The sequence below is a fragment of the Corapipo altera genome, unplaced genomic scaffold (assembly GCF_003945725.1).
Source record: "Corapipo altera isolate COAL_440 unplaced genomic scaffold, ASM394572v1 215, whole genome shotgun sequence".
Classification (NCBI taxonomy): Eukaryota; Metazoa; Chordata; class Aves; order Passeriformes; family Pipridae; genus Corapipo; species Corapipo altera.
Window position 1 is genome coordinate 266,266 of NW_020885008.1, and position 5,759 is coordinate 272,024.

Below are 5,759 nucleotides of genomic sequence, written 5' to 3' on the forward strand. Positions count from 1 at the left end.
CACTGGGACAGGGACATCCCTGAGGGACAGTGGACATGTGTGATCCATACTGGGACAGGGTCATCCCTGAGGGACAGTGGACATGGGTGATCCATACTGGGACAGGGTCATCCCTGAGGGACAGTGGACATGTGTGATCCATGCTGGGAGAGAGGTATCCCTGAGGGACTGTGGCTGTGGGACGCTGCCAGGTTCTCGAAAAGCCACATCCTGCAATATCAGCCACAAACTGCTGTGGGGAGGAGACCAAAACCCACAGTGCTCCCACCCCCAGGTAAGTCAGGCTGAAATAACTCCTCCAGAGAGGAAAATCATTCCTGAACCCACTTTCCTTGATCCCTTTCTGCCTAGTTGTTGGGTTTTGGTTTTTTGTGGGTTTTTTATTTCTCCTACTGCATTTTTCTGATCCTTTCTTCCTGCATATTTCAGTTTGCTTCCTGTCTCCCACCTGCAGCCTCTGCTGGGATCACAAAAAACAAAACTGGGAAGGGAGAGATCAGCTAATGAGCAGTTGCTGTTCACTGGGGGAAATTACAGCTTTGGTGTCTTCAGGGAGTAAACGGCCCTGAGCTCCACACCAGAGACCTGCTGTGTCTGAGAACCTTCCTTAGGTGGATGGAGAGGTCTAAACACACTCCAGATGATTCCTCCTTTTAGCAGGAATTGCTGCTGCTGTCTGGGACAGACATGGGTGGCTCCGGGAAGGTGGATGGGACATGTTCCCCTCGGCTTCATCTGCACCCTGTGACCTGCAGGGCCTGGTCTGTGAACTTTGTGGGGCACCATCAAGGAGTGGCTTTCTCTAAACCCTCACAGCATGGCCTCAGTGGTCACCGTGAGGTTCATCCTCATCCAGGGGAGAGACTTTCATTTGGAAAATGAAAAATGTTCATTTCGGTTTTCGTGGAAGATGGTCACCGAGTTAAACCCTGAGTTAAACTCAATTAAACATCGAATTAAGTCCTGGAGGATGTTCTGCCTTTCTAAGGCTGGATGTGCATCTGGCAGTGACAGCTCTGCAGGGGCTTCTGTGTTATCTGCCCGTGGGTTGTCCTCTTCTCCAGGCATGGGGAAGGGAGGCAGGAGGCACATGGAGCAATTTAGGAACAGTAGATTAGGGACAAATGAGTGATGGAACCCAGGCCCAAAAGGGCTGTGCCATCCCTGCCTCCTGCATTTATCACCATCACAGGAGGGTCCTGCGGGAGAAGGACTTGGAGCAGCCTGGTCCAGTGGAAGGTGTTGCTGCCCATGGCAGGGGTTGGAATTGGAATGAGATGATCTTTAGGGTCCCTTCCAGCCCAAACCATGCCATGGTTGGACGATTCTGTTCACACGCTGGAGCAGAAACAAGAGGAACGTCGTCAAAAACGACGTCCCAGGGGATGCTGGGAAACACCCATTGCCTCTTGGGAATTGGGAAGCAGGAAGACATCCCTGTCTGCAGGTTTTGGAGCTTTCCCAGCGTTTGAGGAGAGCAGGCAGTGTGCTGGGAGGTGGAGCTGTTGCCATGGCTCCACAACTGCCTCCTGCCATGTTTCCATAGAGAACAGCCCGGAGCTGCCTTTGGAAACAACACTTCAACTTGGTTTACATGGACTCTGCAGCTTTGAAACAAAACTTTTCACCACCCAGGATTGATCCCTCAGCCCCCTGCAGAGCAGGGAGGGAGGGGTTTAATCACTGCAGAAACTGCACAAGTATTTAAACATTTGGTTCGTTATTTACTTAATCAATATTTATTCGGTTCATTAATATTTATTCAGCATTGCATGAAACATTTTGGGCAGCGAGGATGGATTGTTCGGTTGGCTTGTTAGTGGGGTTTGCTTTATTTTCCCCCACTGAGAGACCAGAAAAATTGGGAATTGTGCCTGGGAAGAGGCAGTGACAGTTTGGGTGTTCAGCACAGACAGTCCCTGCTGCAAGGCTCAGTCAGAGGAGTGGAAAAGCACCAACAGAAGATCATCAGCGAGGTCACACATCCCAGCAGGTGACAAGTTGGCAGCAGGAGCATTTCCCTGGAGCACAGAAGGTCCAGGTCCCACTGCAGAAGGAGCCTGGAGCCTTTTGACCTCAGTCATCACCAAGAAGAAAACAGGTCTTTGATTCCATGGGCTGTCAGGCCCTGCTGGCAATTCCTGGCTGATAGAAAAAAAGTTTTAGAGGTCTAAGAAACTTTTGCAAACAGAAAAGTCACGTGCCCTTAAAAAAAATCAGGTTTAAACAAACATATTTCGAAACAATCCGCTTGGCTTTGGCCAACACCATCCACTGCTTTAGAGCTTCCTGTGAGGGTGGGGGATGGATGATCTGAGGAACAGAAAAGGGACTGGGAGCCATGGCACTGCAGAAGGGCTTTTTTGGTGGAAATATCTTATATTTACTGCTTTAAAAATCCTTTTGTGTTGCACAAAGGCCATAAACACTTAGCAGGCAGAGGCAGCTCCCCTCAACACTCTCTGGGTGATGGGTGGGTGTTTGTGCAGGACATCAGGAAGGGGATGGCAGATGCCTCTTGGGGCCAGATGGGACATTTTACAGATCTTGGGGTCACAAACACTTCATGCCCTCAGTCAGAGGCTGCCTCCCCCCAGAAGAGTTGGACTTGATGATCCTCATGGGTCCCTTCCAACTTGGAATGTTCTGGGGTTCTGGGATCACTGTGCCCTGCCGGGGGTGACAAAGCTGGCTCTGAGACTCCCCCTCCCAAAACCTGGCTGCTGGGAAGGTTGGCAGCAGGATCCCCTGGTCATGGATCCTCCGGTCATGGATCCTCCCTTCCCTTCCACACCTCAGGAGAAGGTGGTGGGGTGACCCTGGGAGAGTGGTGGGATTGCAGAGCAGGGGGGTTCTCCAGGGACATGGAGATGTTTGCAGAGAGGCCTGGAGTGCCCTGAGCTGGAAGAGATCACAAGAACCATCCAGTCCAACCCCTGGGCCTGCACAGACACCCCAACAATCCCACCCTGGCCCTCAGAGCGTTGTCCAAACCCTCCTGGAGCTCTGGCAGCCTTGGGGCTGTGCCCACTGCCCTGGGGAGCCTGGGCAGTGCCCAACCAGCCTCTGGGGGAAGAACCTTTCCCTGAGATCCAACCTGAGCCTGCCCTGACTCTCTGATGGGGATCCAGGGTGTGTTTTGTCTCACCTTGAAATCCATGTCCACCCTGGTTGGAAGGATTGCTCCTCACAGTGTCTCCCTTCATTCCTAGAGGAGTGGGGGGGGTTGTTTCAGCTGTAGCAACCCCCTTCACTCATTTCTGTCCGAGAGGGATGACTCCACACTGAACTGAAGTGCTCCTTTTGTTTATTTAATATCTAAAGTGCACTTGGTGAGGAGCCATACATGAAAAACCCACCGTTTGACCTCATTAATTGACCCCAGCACTGACTCTGGGAGCTTTGAGGGACTTGCAAAGGTTCCAGCATTGTGCCAAAAGCCAGGTGAGGGAATAAAGGACTAAGAATTAAGAACTGATTCCCAGAGTGTCACCTCCCACAGCTCAAGACAAAAGGGGAACTCAGAAAGTTGTTATAAACACAACTTTTCACAGTGGTGTCAGAAAGACAGAGAACTCCAAACTCATTTTTTGGCATCAATAATATAATAGTTTATTAATTCTGTGCAGCAGCAGGAGTTAATTGGCTGGGGATAAATTATGAACACAGCAGGAAGCAGTGGAGATCCGTGTTCCTTCACTCACAATATTAATCCAGAGCAAGATTAAAGCCATTTCCATGGGATTCATGGCTCCTGCTTTCTCTGAAGACAAGTGAGGTGAACTGAATTGTCTGTTTCTGCTTTCAAGTCTCAAGTATTTCCATCAAATTTGCTCTTCCTTTCTGTCCTAATAAAGGGAGGGCAAACAATTTACACTCCCACCTAAACCCAGCCACGGGTGGTCAGAGAAGCAGGAATTCATTCAGCAGCCGTGGCTTTGTTCTGTAAAACTTAACCACAGTAGTTTATCTTAGTTGGTCTGTTTTTATCAGAGGACAAATAATAAGTTAAAATATTTTCCTGTTAGCTTTTTATATAATATAAATTAAAAAAAAAAAAAAGGGAGGGTAAAAAAGGAAAAAGGTCCTTGAAGCCAATCAATCCGCTGGTGAATAAAAGAGTTTATTGTGGTGTTTTACACTCCGTGCTGGCATTGAAATGCAAAATAACCTGCAGACAAGCTCCACTTCCAAGTTGCCCCGCTAAGAGAGGTCATTAGCCCTGTTTAGACATAAAAGGAGCAATTCCGTTTGCAAACAAGCTGGAAAAGCTGGAAAGCAAAAGGCCCCGGGGATTGCAGGGGGAGCCATCCAAGAGAGAAATGTCACATGGGGAGGAACCGTCCTTAAAGGGGGCAAAGAGGGCAGAGGAAGGGAAAGGTTGGAGGTTCAACACTTGAAAAATCAGGTGTTCAGGCTTCCCAGAATAACCTGGAGCAGTGGAGACAGTGGGGGAGCCCCTCAGACGGGTCCTTTTCTCCTGGGTGTGAGGCCAACGCATCCAGATTGCTCATTATTGGAGGGAGATTGTGGCCATGTTGCCACAAAGTGGGCTGAGGCCACTGGGTTTGTTTAGCCTGCAGAAAAGGAGGCTCAGGGGAGACTTATTCCTCTCTAGAACTCCCTGGAAGGAGTTTTTAGCCAGGTGAGGTCGGCGTCTTCTGCCAGGTAATGATAAGACAAGGGGAAAGAGCCTCAAGATCCTCCAGGGGAGGTTCAGGTGGGATATAAGGGAGAATTTCTTCACTGAAAGAGTGGTTAAGCACTGGAACAGGCTGCCCAGGGCAGTGGCAGAGTCATCATCCCTGGAAGTGCTAGTTTCCAGCCTTAATGATTCTATGACTCTATAAAATCGGGGCAGTGAGTGTGGCAATGCCTCCCTCCAGCAGCTGCCCCAGCAATGAGAGCTGACTCCAACTTGCTTTCTATTAAGTGAATTTTCCCTTTTTCCATAAATAGAGAACACTGCCTTTCACCCTGAGGATATCTGGGGTGATTCATGCTGCCCATACATCTCCTGGATGCCTCAGTGCCCCGACGGATCTCCGACTGCAGAGCCGCGGTGGAAAAACGTCCCTTGTGTGCTCCACAGAGCTCCAGCTCCATCTGTCCCGAGCCTGCTGCCATCATTTACATCAATAAACACGAGAACATGGCAAATGTGAGTCATTCCACTGTGATTCAGGAGTTTTACACCCTGCCTGTGTGGAGCAGCAGGCAGGAATTCTGCCAGCCGTGGCACACGGTGGCATCTTCCCTTTCCTAGAAGGGTTGTAATCCCTCACCCAATTCCTTTTCCACAGCTCTGCATGTCTGGGTGCTCAAAAGCTGCTCATTTTTGCCCTCAGTGACACCAGTTGTTCTCAAAGAGGTGTTATTTGCTCTCCTTGTCTCCTTAGACCAGCGTGGTCCAAGCACCACTCCCATTTTTCCCCTCTTGCACATCCATCTCACTATTCCATCCATCTCACTATTCCTTCCATCTCACTATTCCATCCATCTCATTAGCACTCTGCCATCACCACACCATCCTCCAGGAGACTTCCAACAGCCAGACTTTCCTGCCATGACTCCATGTGGGCTCACACAAAGGGGCTCATCCCGTGGATCATTCCTTGTCACGTTCTCTCCCCCGCAGCTCCTGGAAAGGATCAGATGTAAGACCTTGTTTCCAACTCTTCATTCAAGAGTTCCTGCAGTTTCTCCCTCACCTTTCCTATTCCCGTGCTTTCCCTCTGGACTTCACAGGGTCCACTGGT

At 49.9% G+C, this 5,759-nt stretch overlaps 1 long non-coding RNA gene across 1 annotated transcript; it reads right to left on the reverse strand.

Moving 5' to 3' along the window:
- Nucleotides 1–1,839: 1,839 nt before the first annotated feature.
- LOC113958818 lies at nucleotides 1,840–3,424 on the reverse strand. The gene is made up of 2 exons (XR_003531637.1): nucleotides 3,149–3,424; nucleotides 1,840–2,145 (listed from the first exon to the last, which is right to left on the reverse strand). It is a non-coding gene; the product is annotated as an uncharacterized LOC113958818 (long non-coding RNA).
- Between the last annotated feature and the right edge of the window lie 2,335 nt (nucleotides 3,425–5,759).